General features: G+C 39.6%; 1 protein-coding gene and 1 non-coding gene across 5 annotated transcripts in view; both read left to right on the plus strand.

The window, feature by feature from the left end:
* ATP8A2 (ATPase phospholipid transporting 8A2) overlaps positions 1–24727 on the plus strand; it is a 670261-nt gene that overhangs the window by 118601 nt on the left and 526933 nt on the right. The gene's annotated exons all lie outside the window — the stretch shown is intronic.
* Positions 17794–17900, plus strand: LOC135273876 (U6 spliceosomal RNA). The gene has a single exon (XR_010341665.1). It is a non-coding gene; the product is annotated as a U6 spliceosomal RNA (small nuclear RNA).

Below are 24727 nucleotides of genomic sequence, written 5' to 3' on the forward strand. Positions count from 1 at the left end.
AAAGCTGCTCTGGGCATGGCTTATGTTTGGTAGGCCCAGTGCTGAAGTGTTGAGACCGTCGTGCTAATGAGACCGAGGTGCAGGGTCTGACCCCCTTGGCAGGCTGCAGGGCCTGGTCACCTCCTGCAGGTGCGTGTTCTTCATGTGAGCAGGTGGTGGGGCGTCCACAATATGTGATGGATCATGATCAACACAGGTCAATCACCTGATTTGAGAAATTCTTTGAAGTTTGAGATAGGCCATTAGTAGTAACAAAAACAAAAGGAATATTATGTGTGATTAAAGTTGTGGAAGGAGCTATTATTTCTCTGAAGTTCGTAAGCTTCACACTTCACTCTTAACATATTTTACACTGAGTTAAACACTCAGGGTACTTTGTAGCTTTAATTTGACCATGCAAAAGAATGGTTAGTTTTAGGACTGATTGCCTATTTAATTCCTGACTATTAAGGGAAATAAAAAGTTTAATAGTTGAATGAAAATTGAATTTGCAGTATCTAATTTGCTTTAGACAAGACTTTATAGATTTCAGGAGAAAATAAAGGTTGTTTTAACTTATGAATGCTCATGTATGTTTCTTTGATTCTGCAATGTTAGTTTATTTTTCTGTTAATGGGAGAATTTAAAGGTATGTTAAGCCAACCTAAGCAAATGTCTATAATTTAGACCCCTGCTTTTTCCTAGTCTATCTCGCCTCTTGAAGACAACTATTTAAAAATAAGATTTTCATTCTCTAGCACTTGTTATCATTGTTGCTTGTTTCACCTGATCCATATGCTGTATACCCACACATGTGGACACACATGCTCTGAATATGAGTTGAAAATGTCGGGTGCCCACTACGGGGCAGGTGTCACGCTCATTGTTAGGATTTAAGGGTCAGTGGGGTAAGACTTGGCAGTGTTGGAGAGATAAACAGGTGCTTACACTTCACATGATGCATATTTGTGAGGAAAACGTCAGTATCAAGGCAGCAAATATAGCAGCAATGTTTGTGTGCCTGCTTGCATTTTCAGATAGTGGATTCTCACTAATAGAATTTGAGATTTCACCTTTAAAATCTCTCATCATAGAGAGAAATCAGTAAGCTCTGTGTTTGTAAAGGGACTCGAGCCCTTTTGTGATCACCCATTCCACAGAATGCTTGCTCTACACATGCATATCTATTTCTGGTTGTCGCAGATTCTCCAATAATACTGCAGATTCAGTCTCTAGGATATGGAGTCTACCTTTGCCTTGTTACTGATGATGTGCCTAACAGTTAAGCTGGTCTTTTTGGTCATAGAATTGGCCAATGTGGATAATCCTGATAATACCCTACCTCAGCCAAGCTCAGAGGAATTAGATAGCATGAATCTAGTCTTCGAAGTTTTTTTTTTAACCCTGCAGATATATTCAAGGAAAACTGGAAGGTAAGGGTTTAAATAATATTAGGAAGAGCTAACATTTGTTGAGAAAGTATTATGTCCCGATGCTATTATAAACATTTTATTTCTATTAACTCAATGTTTGATGTCCATTTTGCAGATGATGAAAGTAAGGCGTGGACTGATTCCATAACAGCCCCGGGGCTCGTGGCAGACCCAGCAGTGCAGTGGCAGAGCTCATGCGTTAGTCATTGTGCTTCATCTTTGGTGGCAGGATACCGAGTCCTGTACCCAGAGACCAATTTCTATACAGAGTAGTGCTAGTGTGTTGTTCTAATCAGTACATAGGAGGAAATGGACACTTTGCCTAAGGAAAGGAAAACTGAGATTCCTTATATTTGACAATAAAATAGAATCTCCATGTGACAGGGGATATCTGCCCCAAGATCCATTCTCTACGCTGCACTAACTGTTGCCCTGTATTCTGGCCTAAGTACATGGTGGTACTCCCTTAGGTCAACTATAGGCCCAGACCCTAGTGTATAGTAACCCCCTCTAAATTGAGTGCAGCATGAAGGAAGACTTGGCAAAGGTGAATGTGTTGCTCACAGAAACAAACCTAGAGGGAGGTGAGTCTTAAGTGTGGCTTGCAGGTAGAGTCACATATAATCCCCCACTTTACAAATAGTGTCTAGTTCTGAATCTGTATCTGGTGGAATGTTTTAGAACATGAGATTTGGAGCCAGACACACTTGACCCTGATGACACAGACACCTTGGTGAACTGAGTGTTGCCATGTTTGGGGGTTGAATCTCGGTTTAGCTATTGCCTAGCTACGTGAGGCTGGGCCAATCAACACTGTCTTCGAGAGTGTTTCCAGCTTTGTAAGTTGCTGCTCATCGAGCAGATTTGTTTAAAGGTCAATTGCCTGGCATATATTAATTACCAGATTGGATGACAATAATTTCTCATTGGGGACCTCATGTTCTATCCATTTAGGAATGATATGGCTATTATCTCAAACTCTGCCAAGACTTTGACACTGGTTCTCCTCTCCAGTGTACTCTTTTATTTACTATTTGTGGAGTACTTACCTGAGCTGGTTCAGTTAGGAAAAGAGACAGTAAACAAAGGAACTAGATAACTTCAGATTATAATACGGTCTGTTAAGAAAATAAACAGGAGACATAAGGAAAAGTTGAGATAGGATAGGGGCAGACCAACAGGCAACTCTCCGTGGAGGCGATGTTTGTGTTCAGATGTGAGAAACAGGAGACAGAGCAGGGTCAGGGAAAGATACCAGGCAGAGAAGGCAGCAAGGGCAGAGGACAGGTATGCTACCCCCCAGGTCCTGGGGTAGCACAGCTGAAACTCCTCAAACATGACAACCCTACGGTTCACCAAGGGGTGTGTGTCATGGGGGAAGAGCAGATTATTTCCTCATAAATCCTTCATTTTAAAGTTAGCAAAGTGCCCTCCAAAAATATATTGTCTGCTCCTTTCTTATCTTGAAGTATGGTACAGATCAGTAAGATTCCTGTTTCCCTGAACCTGGAAGGAAGGCACATAGGGTGAGGCAGGTGCCACATAAGTTATTAGAAACTGCTGGGGAGAGTGTGCCTTTGTTTGCCCTAGAGAATTCAAGTGAACTCAATTATGTTACCGTAGAGCTTTTCTGAAGGTGTACTGGAAATATTCAGGTGTAACATCATAGGATATGCAGGTAAGATTTGTCTCCTTAAAAAAAACACCATTAAACTTACCAAAAGTTTTGAATGTCTTAGTCAGTTAAAACAATGCATTAGTGTTACACTGTGGGTGTGGGTTAGCTCCATAATATTGTATGGAGTGCTCATGCAGTGTTAGGGAAATGAACTAAAGTGAAATAAATTAAAGCAGAATATAAAGACCATGAGAGTAACAACAATGGTAATTTGAGGCCCAATATATAATTTTTTTTGAGACAGGGTCTCGCTCTGTTGCCCAGGCTGGAGTGCGGTGGTGCGATCTTGGCTCACTGCAACCTCCACAGCTCAGGTGATCCTCCCACCTCAGCCTCCCAAGTAGCTAGGACTACAGGCATGCATCACCACATATAGCTAATTTTTTTTGTACTTTTTGTAGAGGTGGGGTTTTGCCACATTGCCCAGGCTGGTCTCAAACTCCTGGACTCAAGCAATCCACCTGCCCCAGCCTCTCAAAGTTCAGGGATTACAGATGTGAGCCACCTGGCCTCTATATAATGTTAAGTTAAAACTTTTTTCTGTATTTTTACACTTTTGAGCCATGTAAATATATTCCCTGTGCATTTTTTTAAAAATTTGTATGCCTTATGTATTTTTTCACTTCTGAAAAAACTGAACTTGAGTGCCTATCTTCTTCAACCCATGTTTGGATTTCTTTGACATACGTGATTCCCACTCTATTATATGATACTATTTTAGAAGTGTGGTTGGGCAGAAAGGGGGAGGCATGAAAGAGATGCAGAAGACATGTGTTTAAAAATGTACCTGGGATTTGTTTTAATCGGGTATGGTAAGGCCTGCAGACATAGAAAGGAGCATCATCAAGACGTTTGTACTCACAGTTCCTTAGAAACAGGAGGCCGGCACACCATACGGGGCCTCATGCAGAAGCTCCAAGTGGCTCAAGAAGTATGGACAGCGGCCTCTTCTGTGGTTTCCGTGGGAAGGGCAAGGCAGGGTGAGCAGGTTTAGAATGGACTGGTATGGATAATTTCAGTGAGCTCTGAACATAAGGGCTGCTCTGGTTGTCTGGCATCTGGCTCTGGGATAATCAGGGCAGGCTGGTTTACATGTGAAAGACACACTCCCTGGCAAGTGCTTTGCTATTTCTAGGAATTAGCTAGCCCTAGAAGGGGCAGTCTCCTCCTGGGGTCAGCGATGCCCCAGGGGCCAAAGCATTAGGGTACAGAAAATAAGAAAATATAGTTATTACACTATACTATGTTATGAGAAGCCTTCTGTTATTTATAATAAAGTGGAGACAAGACACATTCATGGATAAATCGTAATGGAAGGTAGCATAAAGTTCAATGCTGAAGGGTGAGGTAATTTTCCTGGACTTCAGGGAAGGGAGCGTTTGTCCCCTGGGGCTTTGAGGAGATGTCTCAGTGGATGGTAGAACAGCCCAGGGTTTTCCAGAAAGGAGTAGGACTAGAAGAAAGAAGGGTGAGTTCAGGGCACAGAAAGACATGTGTGTCTGAAGCAGAGGTTTGCCCTGGAGGGGGAGCAACCATTGGAACGACATGCATGGAAACAAACGTTGCACCTTTAATTATAGACTGGGGAGCTCAAGGGAGGCATTGTGAATTTATTAACAATGCAAGTCCAGATCCCACACCCTGGCTTTGCTTCCTAACTCAGTTAAAAAGCAACCCTCTGAAATAGATAATGTCAAGTGCCTCAAAAATAAATTTTCAAATGCTAGCTATGATTTGGATCACGGGGTGTTTTTAAGCATGCTGTGTGGCATGTCAGACAGCAGTCATATGTCATTGTGGATAGATGCAGGCAATAGGAGGTGTGATGTGGTGAGGGCTTCCAGTAGGCCACGATGACACTGACAATGAAATAGGAGAAATAAATGGCAGATATTTGGCTACATAGTTTCATTCAGATAAATCCTCATTGAGCCTCATTAGAACCTCATCATCATGTCATCGGAAAAATGAATTTACTGTCAAGTATTGAAGCCTAGAATGCTGTCAGTGGGCGTGTATTCATTTTTCTGTGGAGGGTATCTGTTATTGTCATCTAATTCCCACAGGGGACTAGAATCCAAAGAAAGTGATTCAGAGTCTGGGGAAGGGCAGATGGGAGTGTGAAGAATGCCTCTGTCGCTTGCTTTTTGGGTTATACAGGGCAAGTTAAAATTTTAAGCTGTTAATAGTAGCTACAAATAGTAACTGCCATGATAATATTCAGAAGAACAGTAGTAGCAGGTGGATCCTCTACCTCGAACACTGACGAATTCACTCCCCTTGTCCTTTGGACTCAGGTGTGACTGCACGTGCGTGTCATGTCACCTGCTTGTTGTGGCTGTCATACTTGCCACTGCACGGTGTGGTGGCCTGTGTGCCATGCTCTAGACTCACACACCTGGAGGCTGGCATTGTGTGTTCTGGTTTCTAGTACAATAATGTGTATCGTGGGTGTTTCATGGCTGTTGTTTTGCTATGCATTTTAAGAGGCTTTGTCAAACCTGAGTGGTGGTTTTGTTCATTCGATTGAGAAGAGACCACTCAGGGAAGACTTGGGCAAGCTTTTGGGCATTGAGAGCTGTCCAGGGGAGAGTGCTGTCATGGAAGTGTCCAAGCGGGGGCAGAATGTCCAGGACTACGTGGGTGGGATCAGTGTGCTGCCTGGGTGGAAGCGCCTCTCTGATATTGGGGTCTAGAAGAGACATGAGCTGCCATCTGTCTTTACTACACACCCCTCACTGCATAGTTCAAACAGGGACTTCCACAAAGATGTGTGATGAGTTGGTGACAGAGCTCAGCTAGACTCAGCCTGGTCTCCCTGTGCAGCAAATAGATCAAGTCCAAAACTCCTGTGGAAATGGGTACTGGATGAGAAGAAATCAATGACGTACCCAAGCAGAGTAGCCTATTAGAGAGCTGAATGAAAAGGGAAGTATCCCTCCTGCTCGTGAGACTGGAAAAGGCGGTCAGCATGCTGACAAGGAGCGAAGCTATGAAGCATTTTCCTTTCTGGGTGAGATGCTCAGCACTGGTGCTACCCTTGGGCATTTGGAGGATCCGAATCCACAAGAACTCAGCCTCCATTTGTACATGGGGCCGGGACAAGACCTCATGTGCTCAGTAGAAAGAAATAACTACCTTTTGGAAGGAGTAAGATGTTGGAAAAATAATTAGACACTCTGAATATTTTCTCTTGTGGATCTTTCAGAGTTTGATTAGGTGCCACACACTCTGATGCTGAAAAGGATAGTCATACAGTCAATTGTGAAGAAAATTAATGTCCTCTGGCAAACAAAAATAAAAACAAAAACAAACAAACAAAAAAAACAAGCCACAGGATAAAGCCTGAATACTTAATGGCAGGTTTGGAGTAGGCCATGACTCTAAGGCTATTGCCAGCATTCGGTAGGTAGAGGCATAAAGATGTGTGTGCACACACACTGGGTGCAAGATGGCAGCTCAGAGACAAACAAGGTATGTAGATCTTTAAAAAGAGGGGAGGAAGGCAGCAAATCACACTGCCACATATGTACCTATGCAACAACCTTGCATGTTTTTCACATGTACCCCAAAACCTAAAATGCAATTAAAAAAAAAATAAAAAAAATAAAAAATAAATAAAAAATAAAAACAATCTATAATTTTAGAAATTGAAAAAAAAAATAAAAAATAAAAATAAAAAGAATCTCCAGTAGGATTTTGGGATTGTCCTTTGCTGATGAATATCCAAATGTTTACAAGCACTGCAAAGTAACTTTCTGTAACTGAATTCCTCGAGCTGTAAGAGATGATTATATCGCGTACATGGGTATGCTGTGTACTGGAGAGCATGTTGGAAGGAATCCAGTGGGGATTTGCAGTCCACTTCCCTCCGCCTTGTTCCAGTGGAAAGTTGCTCGTTGATATTTTTGTGCCTCGCTGCCCTGCTACTCCAGTCTGGTTTTGCACTGAATATTGTCAGTATTCAGTATTGTCTATATAAATGGTATGAGAATTAGATATTATATTGATAGAATTATTTGTGGATTGTAATTGGTGTAGGATTTTGAAGAGATAGAACTGAATGGTACCCTATTGTTTTACAATCCTTTTTCATCTAACATGTATTCCATACATTTTTTTTCAGAAGTTGTAGTTAGATTATTTATTGAGAACAATTTTAAAAAATCCTTTTTTTTTTGTTTTAAAAAAAAGGATACAGTGCTCAGACAGAGTCACTTTATAGTGTGATGGGAAAGGTCCCTTGTAATGATCTGTGGTACCCTTGCTAGTAAGTGCATGCCCAGAAACCAGGCCGTTGTTCCTATTACTTCCAAATCTTTGCTTGGATCAGAGGGCTTGAGGCCATCTGATGTGTCTGTATTCTCAGAATTACATTTTTTTAAATGAGAATTTACAGTTATTGTTTAGTTGTTAGGAAAATTACTGCTCTTACCCATCTTTCTCTTTCTTATGTGGGATATCCTGATAGTAGTCACTTTACCAAAAATAGTGTATGTGTTGGTTTTGGAATGATTGGATTCAACGGGTCTGAAATTGCTTTGACTTCCAGTTTCAAGTTGGAGATGATAAAACTTCTATTAGATTCGCTAACTGAAATTTGCTTTTTCGGGGGGTAGGTGGGTGGTGGTGGTGACAACCCATTGGAAAGGCCTGTTATTCAATCTCTCTCTTTCTCTCCCAAGAGATCTATTGACATATACCGTTTATTCTTCCAGCTTCTTTTCTTAAAACCGTTTAAACACCTTTGATTTATTTTTCTTTTTATAAGACCGTTATTTTCTTTCTTGGTTTTCATATAACCTTAATGTCTCGTATTCGTTTTAAAGTCTGATTAGTAAAACCATTTTGTGTTTTATAATTGGTTATATATGTTAAAATCACCTTCGCATGTATAATTTAACTTTATAGACTTCTTAAAACACAACCTGATATAAGTACCTTAACTTTTCATCACATGCTCAACTCTTTATATTTTTTGTTCTCATTGTATCTGACCTAGAGACTCTCTCTTGAGATATTGTAGTTCTGAATCTGTATCCAGAAAGACGTACATGTCCCTGTTTCCCTCCGCAGGTCTGGTGGACATTACCAGGAGAGCCTGCTCACTTATTTCCTTTTCAAACTGTTGCCAGCTGGCTACCATGTTTATGGCTCTACATGACTTAATATTGTTATATACAATATATACTATATCATATTATATGACATTATTAAATATCATTATGAAAATATTAAATATCAAAGTATCAAAGTATTATTAATGCCAGACATATTCTTGCCTTCCTTTATATTCTCCTGTACAGGCATTCTTTCTTGCTCTAGAATTATAAATTAACTGCAACTTCATAAGACCTGCTACAGAGAAGGGAAAATGATGGTCTCCACTGCAGAGTGTAGAGATAGAAGTGTGGAAAGGTCAAGAAGCTTCTACAAGCTGATGCTGGGATTAGAAACCAGCTTTCTGTGTCCCCGACCAGGCTTTGGTTATTCTGAGGAAATTGGATATAACAAGTACTTGGTTACAGCTTCCTATAAAGGACAGTTAGGTTCAGCTTTGTTGAAAATCCAATTTTGTGTTTCTCCTAGATAATACCTAACGATGAGAGAGCTCTTCCACTCTCCCTGCTGAAAGTTGTTGATTTTCTAGTTGAGTGGTGCTCATTTGAGGGGAGCTGACAGATTTTTGCCTCCTGATCCGAGGTCATTCATTTCTGTGGATGCTATAATGGGTATATGCTTTTTTTGGTCATGTCTCAAACACAAACCATTAATGTTTCTGCTCTTTCCCATTTATGCAAGGTATAGAATAATCTCAGTTTGACTCCCTTACAGGGGTGGATTGGGGCCAGATATACCACCTGGCTGACCTCCTGTATGGAAACCAGGAGACCATGTCTTGCACATTTGCTTATTTCAGAAAAATGCATCAAGGCAGATAATGCCCACCAATTTTGTTCCAGATGTACCCAGTTGGAAACCCTTGAAACTAGAAGTGGTTATGAGATAGAGTTCTGGCCAATGAGATGGGAGCTGAGGGTATCTGAGGAAGCCCCACTTCCCAGATCAGGGTGCTCAGTTCTCTGTTTCACCTCATGTGGGACAGGGCTGTGGATCTGAAGGGGAGCAGCATCTGTGACACTGATGTGAAATGCCAAGCAGGAAGTCTGGTGGAGCAGAGAGACCATGCCCAGGACATGATGTAGCATGCCCAGGACCCTGAGTAGCTGGGATTACAGGCGCCCACCACCACACCTGGCTAACTTTTTTATTTTTAGTACAGATGGAGTTTCACCATGTTGGCTGGGCTTGTCTTGAACTCCTGACCTCGTGATCTGCCTGCCTCGATCTCCCAAAGTGCTGGGATTACAGGCGTGAGCCACCATGCCTGGCCTGGAAGTTATTTTATGCAATAATAATTTTGTACATGAAATAAAGTTTGTGTACATTGAACCATCAGAAAGCAAAGGTGTCATGTCAGTACTCGAAAAGGTTTGGATTTTGGAGCATTTTGAATTTTAGATGTTCGGATTAGGGATATTCAACCTGCATGTGTATATATACTGTTTGTGTGTATGTGTATATACATATATATATTTAATATAGTGTATATATACTGTGTGTATATATATGCATACACACAGTATATATATGTATATACATATATATACACACACACAATATATGCATGTATATATACACACAATGTATGTGTGTATATATACATACATGTGTGTATATATACACACACTATACATATACATATATACACACACAGTATATATACGCTATATTTAAAAATATATTTTTAAAATACCTTATTTTATATTAAAACTTATAAATAATAAACTATGTGGTATATGTGTGTGTGTATATCTGTATATCTATGTATCTATATATAAATTTTGGTAAGGAATAATACTGTGTAGAGAGAGGTATTACCTTACCAAGAGTCAGAACATGTATAAAACTACCATAAATCAATGTGATATTGGTTGGGAATTGACAAAGGTATTCACAGACCTAAATACATGCCAATACATTAAAGAGTGATATCTCAATTAAGTGGAATGAATAATTGTGCTGGTATCATTCTTTGTGTGTGTGTATGTGTGTATGTGTTTTGAGATGGAGTCTTGCTCTATTGCCTAGGCTGGGGTGTAGTGGTGCGATCTTGGCTCACTGCAGCCTCTGCCTCCTGGGTTCCAGTGATTCTCCTGCCTCAGCCTACCAGGTAGCTGGATTACAGGCCACCATGCCCGGCTAATTTTTGTGTTTTTAGTAGGGACAGGGTTTCACCATGTTGGCCAGGCTGGTCATGAACTCCTGACCTCAGGTGATCCTCCTGCCTTGGCCTCTCAAAGTGCAAGGATTACAGGTGTGAGCTACCATGCTGGTGCAATTCTTAAATAAGTGGCTATGTGTCAGGATAAAGACAGAACTGGACTCTATCCTTTATCATATGTGGAAATAAATTCTGATTGCAGAAATTAAGGACTGACATCAAAACATTAATAAAGACAATCTTAGCTATTACATGTATAATGAGGTTGGGGGAGAACTTCTTAATATTAAACCAAGGTGCTATAAATTTTCTGGTACGTTTACAAAGTCCAGTACCTCTTTGTATGCCAAAGGTGCCATTAAAAGCTTGATATACAAATGAGTGGTCTAGAAAACTACTAAATGTAAACTACTTAATATAAAATAGAGTTAATAGACAATTCCAAGAGGCTTTGCAAAGGGACACTGGGAAGATCAACAAACCAATGGGAAAATGGGCAAAGTAGATGAGGACATGATATGGCTCACAAAGGTATGAAAATAAATTCAACTTGATTAGCAGTCAAGGAATTGCAAATCAATGTGACAGTGATGTCTTACTTGACATAAGATTGAGTACTGTAAAAAAAACTGTTAATATCTGTTGCTGGCAGGAATATGCATACAAATAATACTCCAACACATTGCTCATAGAAATGTGAAGTTTTAAAATCCTTTTAGCAAGTTATCCACTACATATTAAAATTTATGGTGCTCTAGGAAGAGGAAAAAGATATTAGGTACAAACTTAGGAAATCTGAATGCAATGTGGACTGTAGTTTAATTTTTAACAACCACATGACCCTTAAACTCATTAATTCCACATCAGGCAATCGATCTCATAGAATTAAACTCATCAATATTCCTGGACATATGAACGTGAGTCTTTATTGAGACATGCTTTACAATATACAAAGCCTGGAAATGAAGTAAATGCTCTTCATAGGAGAATGGCTAAATAAATTATGGAATATTATATCACCATTAAAAAGGATAAATTAGAATTATTACCATTGGCTTGCAAGGATTTTGCAATATTGTTGAGAAATAAAAACAAAATTCAGAAAATGGCATAATGTCTCATACTTCTGGAACATTGGCAACCTCTGATTATGTGTGAATATGTGTGTTCAGACATCTGTGTAAGACTGTATAAACTTGGAGAAAAGTATGGAAAGGTATATAGCTAGTTATCAAAATAACCATATGTAAATCACTTGTATATATTTGTATTAGATGATGCATATATCCACAGAAACAGATTTCCTGGAAGCTAATGGTATTTATGCTTCAGGACTTCTGCCCCAGGGCCCCAGGAGGGACCCTACCAATGTCGACATTATTTTTGTGTAATGTAATAAACTTGAGCCTTGTCTGGGTAAGAACGCTGTGTCTTTTTGCCCAAACTTCCCCTCTCTTACCCTTCTCCTGTTAGGAGGCATGTTTTGGGGATCTGGGTAAGGGAAAGTTGAGTTGGAAAAAGTTGGATTTAGAGATGTATTTACCTGATATGCAGTCACTTTTGTGAATAGGTAAATTATTAGCTGTACCAGCATAGAAATAAGGACCAGAAACGTTCTTCCTGCCTACCTCTGCACCTGGGGTTATGATATGGTGTAGCATTTCTAGAAGAATCAAAATATCAGTGTGGTATATTAAATTTGAAGTATGTGGGTCATATTGGAGAGGCATTGTTTGAAATGTGTGGAGCCAGAAGCTAGATTTTTTCACTTAGAAAGGAAATTTCGTAGCAATTCCTCTGACTTTGACAACAATCATAAAAATTTACATGATATATATTGATAAGTAGTGGAGCTGAAAGATGCTTTACCAAAAGATCATTTAAAAATAATTAATTATAGCTAGAGAAAATAATGAATTCTCTGTTCTTTCTATACAAACTATTTACAAAATTTTCATGTAAGAAACCATCCACACAAATACAATTAAAAATATGGAGGGGGAAGTATTATAGACTGTTAATAGTATAGTAGTTAATAAAAATAGTATGTTTTCTGGATAATGTGATATATTTTTCAGCCTTCATGAATTTGTAATATGTTGTGATTTTTTTTTCATTCTACGTAAACCTCACTTCTGTGCCCAATTTTGTTTTCCTAATACGGTATTTTTCTTAAAGCAATATTCCTAAATTGTATACATGTTGTATACAAATTGCATCCAGTCCCCACAAAATTTAATATTCTCCTCCTCTGATTTCTGGGTAAATTAATGAGTAAATTAAATGAAACGATGACTAAACATTTTAGAGTTAGTTATGAATGAATTATAGTACTTTGTGCTTTTATATTAAAAGACTATAAGTGAATATGCAAGAACCAAATGCAATAAGGCTATTCCATTTCTTCCCTAAACATCGCTTTTCTGAGGATTCATTTTAGATAATTGATGAAGAACTTGAACTTCATCTGGTGCAGGCCCCAAGTGGCGTTTACGTTGCAGAAAACACTGCTATGCCGGCTGGCCAGCAGAGGGCACTGTGCTGTTGGTCTGCGTTGTACAGGGAGAGCTGAACCTGCAAGGCGTGGAGAGGTGGTTAAGAGAATAAATATTTGATGTGACCAGCCTAGAGCTCACAGTACAAGACAAGAAATTGCTTTCTCTCTCTGACTCTCTGCCTTTGTCTGTCCCGTCTCTAACACTCTCTTTCTCTTACACACACACACACACACACACACACACACACACACACACAGAGAGAGAGAGAGAGAGAGAGAGAGAGAGAGAGAGAGAGAGAGAGAGAGAGAGAATGTTTCATCCATTTATTTCCAGATTTCCAGATTGTACACTTTGGGTAGACATGAATAGGGAAAAGCTTGTTAGAGAAGATGACCCCTTGGGCTGTTGGCTCAGAAGAGGAGAAGGATGTGGTTTGATGAAAAGAAGAAAGAAAGACGTTCTAGGAATTTGGAGGAGGATGAAAGGAAGCAAGATAACTTAAGAACAAATACTTTTCAGAATAAAGTATTTCCATTTAAAGGGGAAGAACTGGACTCTTGATTTCCCTGTGGGGTGAGTTTTAGGGTAAAGACTCCGGTGCTAAAAGCCAGCCTGCTTATCTCAAAGGAATACATACAAATGTTGCACTCTGAGTGCTGTACTCACGTTTGTTTCTTTTTAAGACTCTTAACGGGGCAGATGAGAATTTCCTCTTCTTTTATCCATGATCTAGCTGTCAATTGCTGCTGGCAAAAGGAAGAGATTGTGAGGACTGATGTCAGATATGAGTAGTTACTAGCTCTTTTTGTGGTGGGAAGTAGTATAGAAATAAATTGGGTTTTTAGTTCGATTTCATGTTCTAATGAAAAGTTTCTTATGTTTGACCAGTCCTAAACTTAGCTAAAAGAATTGGATATCCCTTGACAGTTATTATTAAAATAACACATGTAGGTAGTTAAAAGTTCAAATAGTTTAGAAGTACTTATCATGAAAATCAATAATCTCCTGCCTCCTCTCCCATCCCAGTCCTGTTCCACCAAAGGCAACCACTTTGAACTCTTTGTGTTTTTAATTCTTTTGGGGGTTTCTACCATATTTCAAAATTAAGTTTAAAAATGTGGTTTTCATTACAGTGTAAAATGAAGTTTAGAAATGATCTCTCTGAACTCTCTTGCAAATGCAGATTTCAGTTATTTACTTTAGGGCCAAGTAGTGAGGCAGTGTATTATGTCTGCCTCGTTTCTATTATAATTTGCTTTTCCTGCCTTGTTCTTCTCCTTAAACAATATTTTTTTTGCATATTAATACTTATCTTTTCTCTCAGATCAGTGCACATTTATATTATATGACCTTTCTATACATTTTAAAATAAATATCCCAGAATAATCTCTTGATTTTTACCCCTTCCCCTGTGCACCTGCCATATTCTTGCCAGATAAACTGGCTGCCCTGTAGATGTGTTACTATAAAGTGGTCATCCCAGAACTTTCTTACTGCTTTCTTGAGTTATATTCCCTGATATTTAGGCACTGTTGGGGAGTAGGGTAGGGGTGGAGTTACTTTCTTGATTACTGTCTTGTACTGTTGAAGCACATCTTGCTGTAATGGGCTTCCTAAAAAAGCTTCTGTAAAAAGTAGATTTGAGTGTCTGATAGCTTGGCTGGGTATAGAAATCTGAAGTATCACTTTGGTGGTCTGTGTTGCTATGAAGTTCAATTTCATCTTGATTTTTTTCTCTTTATAAATAGGCTCTTTTAAATATCTTTATATTTTACAAATATTTAGTATTTTATAATGAAAATTTTTGGTATTTGTCTCTTATTGTTTTGGATACTTGATGTACCCTTTCAATCAGAAACCTTTTTTCTTAGAGTTCTAGGAACTTTTTCTGTATAACTTGTTAATATTATCTTTCTCTGGTTTCTGCAGAACTCTTAATGGTTGAATTTGGTCTTGTATTTGCACTATTCTCTTTTATTTTGCATCTTGGTTTTTGGTTTTACTTTTTGGGAAATTTGCTTAGCTTTATTTTTCACTTCTTTTTTTTTTGCATTATTTTAATTAGCCTAGCATACTTCCAATTGCCAATAGCTATTTTATTCTGTTTCCTTTTTAGAAACACCATGTTATTCTTGTTTTGTGTGAATGTGTTATCATCTTATGACTCTGAGGATATTAGCATTCACATTACTCCAAACTTTAAAATATTCTTTTAAAGTTTGCTATACTGTTTCCTCAGGTCTCTCCTTTCTTCTGTATTCACTTTAAAATCTCCTTTTCATGGTGGAGGCTTTCTACACATATTTTATAATTTTTTAAAGAGAAAGCATAGCAGGCTGTTGGGGTGCTCTGTGAGTGCAGGCCAGATAGCAAGCTTCACTTCTTGGTGAAGGACTTTTAGATATAGGTATATGAGGTTTGTAAGGATGCTCTGGGAATACTCCTTGGCTGTGGGTGTAGCAGCCTGGTCGTGTAAGATTTCCATGCAACCAGAAGAAGGGGGCTTGTGAGAGAGGAATTGTGCTTTTTTTGTGAAGGCTTTTGCTCTGAACTCTTCATAATAAATCTTGTGCGGTTCCTCCAGACTCAGCCCTGGTTTCCTGTGTCAGCTCCTCTGTGTGTGGATTTCAGATGCCTTCCTTTGCGTTCTATGCTTGCCGCAGACCCTTTTCCATCACTGGTGTCTCATGCGTCTCTTGAGCTCTGCAGGCTGTTCCCTTCTTGTCCACAGGCTCCCCTGTCTCTGACACACTGGGCTTGTGCCTGCCTCTGCCCTGCCTAATATATTACTGTGATAGTTAATTTTCTGTGTCAACGTGACAGGGCTATGGGGTACCCAGGCATCCGGTTGAACATTATTCTGAGTGTGTCTGTGAGGGCATTTCTGGATGAGGTTAATGTCTGCATCAGTAGAGTGAGGAAAGCAGGCGGCCTCCCTAGTGCGGGCAACCCCATCAAGCAGTTGAAGGCCTGACCAGAACAACCCTCTGCAGAGTAAGAGGGAGCCTGTCCTGCCTGACAACCTTCAAACTTCAAACTGGCATATTAGCTTTTCCCACCTTCAGAGCTACTGAAACAACGGTTATTCCTGAGTTTCCAGCCCACCAGCCTTTGGACTGGAACCACACCACTGACTGGTTCACGCATCCCCACTGCCAGTGTCGGGATTTGCCACACTCCGTGGTTGTGTGAGCCAATTCCTCATCATAAATCTCTGTATGTCTCCTAGTGACTCTGTTTCTCTAGCATAATGACACTCCTATTACAACTGAATTATTATTTTTAAAATGGATCGACATATCTTCTGAGAAACCATTTGTGAAGGTAGAGCCTGTTCATCCTCCCTCTCAGGTCAGGCCCCTTCCGCAGGCGGCAGCCCCTCTTGTGGGCTTCTCTCTCACTGCAGCTCATACGCAGAAGGCGTCTTGCAGGCACGTTCAACTTGTTTGGCAAAAGCAGAAAGAAGTCTATTTTAGAAAAAAGAAAACCCCACATCTTAGCTAATGATTCCATTCCTAGTTGTGTGTGTGTGTTTTAAACTGACTGTGTATTTTTACATTCATTTCTAGTATGGTAGTGTGTCCCTGTAGGCAGAAGCAGTAAATGTGTTTCCATTTCACAGTTGTGAGTCTGAAGCTGGGCCACCTTAAATCGGGTCTTTACTGCTGTTAGAATCCTGGACATGCAGACTTACTTAACTCGTGTCTCTATGTTAGATTTCAGTTGGACACCCACATGGAGGTGTTCACTTTATGAAAATGTGAGCTGTACACTTTGGTTTTCTGCACTTTCCTATATATGCATGATAAACAGAAAAATGTCAGTTAGAATTAAACACTTGGATGAAGTTTGACAATGATGTGAGAAATCCAGAAAGAGAATAATATAGCTCACCTCAGATTTTTAACTCTACAACACGAAGGATGGATATGGCTTTCTTCCCAGACCTAAATTAAACATTTGTGCTTTCCATACTAGAGCTCTCTGTGTACCAATCCTCTCAGTTCCCAAGGTTCTTCCAACTTGATCACTTCAGTTTAGCTTTCCATCCAGATCTTGTCTGATGTTGTATTTCCTGAACGCTGTCTCCTTGGGAAGTGTCCTTTCTGACAAGGTATGTCCTCCCTGAGAACCAGTTCTCCCGTGACTGAGGGCAGAGACGTTTGGGACCTGAACAGGATGGATTTAGGCACTTGCATTTGAATAACTCGATTTCAGAGTGGCTGCTCCACCTTACTTGGTTTGTAGCATGCCAACATGTAGGGCTGCTTTAAACCTTTCCTTGTAGTAGGGATTATTTCCCTCTATTTGGAAAGAATATACTGAATTCTGAATGAAAGGCCAAATGTGATAAAGTTAAATGCAATGTGTCTTAGTGTTAGAGTTTGATATCTTGACCTGTTGCTTTTCTTTTGGGGCAGTGGCTGCATGGGGCCTGAATTGTGATGATTCCTGTGCTTGTTGAGGCCAAGTATTTTTATGACCAGTATTTGTTGTTTTTTTTTAATTGAAAATTGAGAATCTCATTTAAAATGATCCTTTCCTTGCAGTGCAAAATTAAATAAATCTCACAACCCATTTTTTCTTTTGTTCTTATACTGTAAGGTTCCCATTTTTTCTTTTTCTTTTTGAGATGGAGTCTCACTGTCTTGCCTAGGCTGAAGTACAGTGGTGCTATTTCAACTTACTGCAACCTCTGCCTCCTGGGTTCAAGCACTTCTACTGCCTCAGTCTCCCAAGTAGCTGGGATTACAGGCACCTCCCATCACGCTAGGCTAATTTTTGTATTTTTAGTAGAGACGGGGTTTCACCACGTTGGTTAGGCTGGTCTCGAACACCTGACCTCAAGCAATCCACTTGCCTCGCCCTCCCCAAGTGTTGGGATTATAGTCATGAGCCACCATGCCCGGCCACATTTTTCTGCTCACTTTGGCAGCATATACACTAAAATTGGAATGATACAGAGAAGATTAGCATGGTCCCTGTGCAAGGATGACACACAAATTCATGAAGTGTTCTATATTTTTAGAGTAAAAAAAAAGAAAGAATAAATCACTTGGGTAAAACCTGCTTTTCAATAATGTCACATTTAATGATATTAGCCATAAATATCTTATGTCTTGCATTTGGAATTGGTTATCTAAAAGTTGTTCACACTATAAGATCTGCCTGGCAGCACGCTCAGTGGTCAAAATGTTATCTTCTTCTCAGCTCATGTTTCCATGCAAGTGTTGAGATAAAGTGTTTCATGTCTATAGTTATTTATTGAATAATGCATTGAGCAACAGAACAGATTTGGAAATCTGATAAGAGCAGGACAGTCACACTATTTAACAGGAATTATAGGTAGACTCTAATGTATGGACTTACCTTTTGTAGGTTGATTGATCAGCAGTCAACTTCCATTTCACTCATTGGATGTATTTTGTAACAGATAGTCTGAAAGAGCCTGTGTGAGCCATAATAAAGGACTATACAGAATTATAGCACCAATACCTGTCCTGGTCCAATTACTGCATTCTGGAAACAGGCCTGACATAAGGCAGTGTCTGACATCCTTTTTTCCTGTTGTAGACTAAGAAAGGGGAACATGTCGAAAATAGAAATGGCGATGTTTTAAAATGAACTTATTGACCTTTATCTGTAACTGGTGAGATTTCAGTGGTTTCCTATTAATAAAATGAAGTGAAAATTTCTTGTAAGGTGTTCATATGTTAACACTGACAGGCTCTGTTTATCAGCGGGAATTCTCGTATTCAAGGTTATTTCCAGAATACAATTTGGGAGGGATGGTTGGCAAAGCCTAAGGAATTGATGCCAGATGTGGAAGGCCGTGGGCTTTGCCATCCATTGGAATATCCTCCAGGGTGGCTCCCAGGTATGCAGTGATGTCCATCAAGAGAAGTGGCAGAGGGCCACTGAGGAGGGCCTTTGCATTTGGCGGCGTTGCTCTTGTTCTTTCCCTTGACTGGTCGAATGCACTGTTAAGGGATCAGTGAATTAAACTGCTTAATGTTTAGCATTATTACCTTGTCCTTAGCTTTCAATCATCTGGAACTCCTTGCTGAGTGAATATTTGGGAGGAGGAAGGTGAATGATTTCCTACCGGGAGCCAGCTAGGATGGAAGGCTTCCAGAGCATGGTCATGGAATGCTGGCCCTGCTCACAGAGTCAGGTTCTTGTGGGGACGCTTAAAGGGACCTTTATTCTTTCAGTAAATATTGAATGCTTACTGTATGTTGGGCAGATATAAGAAATGTGTTTTTCCGTGGAATGCGGGAGAATAAGGCAATTGTTTTTGACTGTCTTTACACCTTAACGTGGATTTACCGTTTTCATTTTGATAATGAGTGTTAAGCTAGCTTAATTTCTGGGTTCTGGAGGCTTGCTTGAAGGGGAAGTTACACTGTGAATAGCTACTGAACTTCGCCTCTTTTAGATCGGCCTCTGGAGAACAGCTGTCAACTTCAATTTTTCTCATTGCTGGTATCAGATTCTGGCATTGTCTGTGGGTTCTTGCTTTCTGCACATTCTGGAGGTCAGAGTCTTATGGTGCCATGTTATTTGTGAGGATCAGATAGACACAGACGTATATTTTTGCCAGACCCCATTTCCTAATGGATTGTTGCCCATATGCGCCTAATTATGATTTAGGGAGAGGAGCATGTCCAACATACATATAACAAGATCCACCCCATGAGTCAGGCCCTCAGAGGAGGGGTTTGTGGATGGATATTATTTTCAGGTTTTGTCCTCTCCTGGAAAGCCTCCAGACCTTCCCATCTCCTGAAAGGAAAAAGGCCAGTGTGTTGGCATGAGTGACAAGGCCAACGCGCTGGCCCTTCGTCCTGTCCATTTTGGTTCTCTTCATACTTCTCCATCTCCACTTGCCCAAATTGGGCTCTTCACTGTCCCTCCTACAGGAGGAGCAACTGGAGCTCTCCCATCTTGCTATTTCTGCACCTGCTGTCCCCTCCCTCTGCAAAGCTCTTCCCTGTGTGTCTATGAGACTTGCTCCTTTAGGGCTTAGTTCACAGCTCACCTTCTTAGTGAAACCTCCCCTTGCCACACTGTTGAAAGTAATCCCTTCCTCCCAGTCCCAGCAGGTGTACCCTTCTGTGTATCCTCCTTCCCCGACTTGTTTTCCTCTGCAGTATTCATCACCGTCTATGCTGATATGTGTTCTGCTTATTTTTTAAAAATCTCGTTTCTCCTTTAGAGTACAATCTCCTTGAGGGTGTGCATTTCTGACCACCTGGTTCCCTTCAGTATCTTCAGGGCCAGGCACATTGCCCTAGTGCATAATTAGGGCTGAGGAAATATCTATTGCACATGGTGGATGGATGGATGAATGGATGGATGAATTTTTGATAAACCCTTGACATCTTCATGTCACCCAATTTCAGGAAACACTGGCCTCATGTTTAGAGGGAGACAGAGTGAATCACAGAGAAATGTTCCCGTTTGCTCCTGGTCATTTATCTCCGGCACCCAAGCTCTAAGATCTTGGGTTTCCATGCAGCTAGAGCCCCTCCTTGCTGTGATAGCTGGGAGGGCAGTGATGCAGACACATGCGTTTCATCCCACGACTGGGAATATCTTTAGGGGAGGGGTGGCTTATTTGCTTGGGTGAATAAACTATCCTGTTGGGAAGTTCTGTCATTCACCCATTTACCCCTGGAGATGTTTTTCCCCTGGCAGAGTGAATGGTAAAACATCTCCCATCTTATTACATTAAAAAAAAAAATTGCTACATAGTAGTTGTATTAACACATATTTTAAAGGTGCATGTGACACTTTGATACATTCATATAATGTGTAAAGATCAAATCAAGGTAATTGGGATATCAATGCCATAAATATTCTTTTTTTATGCTAGGAACATTTGAATTATTCTCTGCTAGATATTTTAATTATTATCTTCTAGATATTTTGAAGTGTATGACAGATTATTGTAAACTATAGCCACCTGCTGATCTTTCAAATACCAGCTTTTATTTTCTCTACCTAACTGTGTGTCTGTACCCATTAATCAACCTCTCTTCATCTTTTCCTCCATGCTACCCTTCCTGGTCTGTGGTCACCACCAGTCTGCCCTCTTCATGGGATCCACTTCTCAAGCTCTAACATATGAGTGAGAACATGTGATATTTGTCTTTCTTTTTTTTTTTTTTTTTGAGATGGAATTTCGCTGTTGTTACCCAGGCTGGAGTGCAATGGCGTGATCTCGGCTCACCGCAACCTCCGCCTCCTGGGTTCAGGCAATTCTCCTGCCTCAGCCTCCTGAGTAGCTGGGATTACAGGCACGCGCCACCATGCCCAACCAATTTTTTGTATTTTTAGTAGAGACGGGGTTTCACCTTGTTGACCAGGATGGTCTCGATCTCTTGACCTTGTGATCCACCTGCCTCAGCCTCCTGAAGTGCTGGGAGATATTTGTCTTTCTATGCCCGGTTTATAACCTCCAGTTCCATTTATGTTGCTGCAAATCACAGGATCTTGTTCTTTTTTGTGGCTGAATAGTACTCCATTGTGTATATATGCCACATTTTCTTTATCCATTCACCTATTGATGGCCACTTAGGTTGATTCTATATTTTCGCTATTGTGGATATTCTGAATAGTACTGCAATAAATATGACAGTGCCGATATCTCTTTGATGTATTGATTTTCTTTCTTTTGGATCTATAGCCAGCAATGGAATTGCTGGATTATATGGCAGTCCTATTTTTGGTTTTTTGAGGAACCTCCATGCTGTTCTCTATATTGGCTGTACTAACTTACTTTCCCACCATCAGTGTACAAGGGTTTCATTTTCTGCATATCCTTGCTGGCATTCAATCTTCCCTGTCTTTTTTATAATAGTCATTTACACTGCAGTGAGATGATATCTCATTCCGGTTTTGATTTGCAGTTTTCTGATAATTAGTGATGTTGAGCATTTTCCTGTTGGCCATTTGTATGTCTCTTTTGATAAATGTCTATTCAGATCTTTTGTCCATTTTTAAACTGTATTGCTTTCTTTATTTTTGCTGTTGAGTTGTTTGAGCTCCCTACTATGTTCTGGTTATGTTCTCCTTGCATAGCCCTTGTCAGATGGATAGCTTGTATTTTCTCCCATTCTGTGGGTTGTCTCTTTGTTGATTGTTTTCTTTGTTCTGCAGGAGGTTTTTAGCTTGATGTAACCTTATTTGTCTATTCTTGCTTTGGTTGCCTTTGCTTTCGAGGTCTTATACAAAAAAATCTTTGTCTAGACAATGTCCTGGAGTATTTCCTCGATGTTTCATTTTAGTAATTTCCAGTTTCAGCTCTTAGATTTGAGCCTTTAATCTGTTTTTATTTGATTTTTGTATGATGAGAGATAGGGGTCTAGATTTCTTCTTTGGTATATAATTACCAGTTTTCCCAGCATCATTTATTGAAGAAATTGTCCTTTCCCTACTGTATGTTCTTGGTGCCCTTGTTAAAATGAGTTGACTATAAATGCATGACTATATATCTGGGTTCTCTCTCTTTCTCTTTTTTTAATAGATGGGGTCTCGCTATGTTGCTGGTGTCAAACTCCAGGCCTCAAGTGGTTCTCCTACCTTGGCCTCCCAATGGCTTCTCTATTCTGTTCCACTGGTCTATGTGTCTATTTGTTTGCCAGTACCATGCTGATTTGGTTACTATAGCTTTGTAGTATATTTCAAAGTCAGATAGTGTAATGCCTCCAGCTTTGTTCTTTTTGCTCAGGATTGCTTTGGCTATTCAAGATTTGTGGTTCCATATAAAGGTTAGGATATTTTTTCTGTTTCTGTGAAGAATGTCATTGGTATTTTGATAGGGATTATATTGAATCTGTAAATTGCTTTGAGTAGTGTTGTCACTTGAACAATATTAATTCTAATCCATGAACATGGAATATTTTTCCATTCTTTGGTGTCCTCTTCAATTTATTTCACCAGTGTGTTAGTAGTTTTTCTTATATAGATTCTTTACTTTTCTGGTGAAATTGATTCCAGAAATTTACTTTTCTGGTGAAATTTTTACGTTCTTTGTAGCTACTCTAACTGATATTGTTTTCTTGATTTTTCAGATTGTTTGCTGTTGGCATATAGAAATGCTACTGATTTTTATATATTGATTTTGTATTCTGCAACTTACGATCATGTCCTCTGTGAACAAGGATAATTTGACTTTTTCTTTCCAGTTTGGATGCCTTTTATTTCTTTCTCTTGCCTAATTTCTCTGGTCAGGATTTCCAATACTATGTTGAATAACAGTGGTGAAAGTGGGCATCCTTAGCATGTTCCAGATCTTAGAGGAAAGGCTTTCAATTTTTCCCAATTCAGTATGATGTTGGTTGTGGGTTTGTCATGTATGCCCATTAATATTTTGAAGTATGTTTCTTCTATATCTAGTTTGTTGAGGATTTTTTTCATAAAGAGATGTTGAATTTTGTCAAATACTTTTTTCAGTGTCTACTGAAATGATCACATGGTTTTTGTTCCTTGTTCTGTTAATGTCATATAGATTTATAGATTTGCATATGCTGAACTATCCTTCCATCCCTGAGAAGAATTCCACTTGATCATAGTGAATAATCTTTTTAATATTCATTTTGCTAGTATTTTGTTAAGAATTTTTGCACCTACTAGCTGGGTTTGGTGGCTCATGCCTGTAATCCCAGCAGTTTGGGAGGTCGAGGTGGGTGAATCACTTGAGGTCAGGAGTTCAAGACCAGCCTGGCCAACATGGTGAAACCCCATCTCTACTAAAAACACAAAAAGATAGCCAGAAGTGGTGGCATGTGCCTGTAACACCAGTTACTCCGGAGGCTGAGGCAGGAGACCAGCTTGAACCCAGGAGGTACAGGTTGCAGTGAATTGAGATCATGCCACTGCCCCCAGCCTGGGAGTCAGGGCTAGACTCCATCTCAAAAAAAATAAAAAACAAAAAAGAATTTTTACATCTATGTTCATCAGTAACATTGGGCTACGGTTTTCTTTCCTGGTTTTAGTATCAGGATAATGCTGGCATCACAGAATGAGTTTGGAAGTATTCCCTGATCTTCAATTTTTTTGGAACGCTTTAGGATATATATATATATATATATATATATTTTTTTTTTTTTTTTTTTTTGAGTCAGGGTGTCACTCTCATTGCCCAGGCTGGAGTGCAGTGGTGCAATCTCGGCTCACTGCAACCTTGACCTCCTGGGCTTAAGTCCTCCCAACTCAGCAGCCTCCTGAGTATCTGGGACTTCAGGCTCACACCACCTTGCCTGGTTAGGTATTAGTTCTTCTTTAAATGTTTCACAGAATTCAGCAGTGAAACCATCTGGTCCTGGACTTTTGTTTAATGGGAGACTTCTTATTATGGCTCTGATTTAGTTACTTGATATTGATTGGTTGAGGTTTTCTGCCTCTTTATGGTTCAATCTTGGTAGGTTTTATGTGCCCTATAATTTATTCATTTTTTCTAAGTTTCCAATTTGTTGGTGCATAATTGTTCATGATAGTCTCTAATGATTTTTTCCCCCTGTGGTCTCAGTTTTTATATTGCATTTTTCATTTCTGGTTTTGAGTCTTCTCTCTTTTCTTCTTAGTCCAACTAAAGGTTTGTCAATTTTGCTTATCTTTTCAAAAATTCAAGTTTTTGTTTCATTGATCTTTTGTACTTTTTTTAGTCTCAATTTTATTTATTTACACTCTTACCTTTATTATTTCTTTTCTTCCACTAATTTGGGGTTTGGTTTGTTCTTGTTTTTCTAATCCCTTAAGGTGCTTTATTAAGTTGTTTATTTGAAGTCTTTCTACTTTTTTGATGTAGGTATTTATTGCTATAAACTTCTCTCTTACCACTGCTTTT

This window comes from Aotus nancymaae, unplaced genomic scaffold, assembly GCF_030222135.1.
Source record: "Aotus nancymaae isolate 86718 unplaced genomic scaffold, 86718_ANA_hifiasm-v0.15.2.pri h1tg000009l, whole genome shotgun sequence".
NCBI lineage: Eukaryota > Metazoa > Chordata > Mammalia > Primates > Aotidae > Aotus > Aotus nancymaae.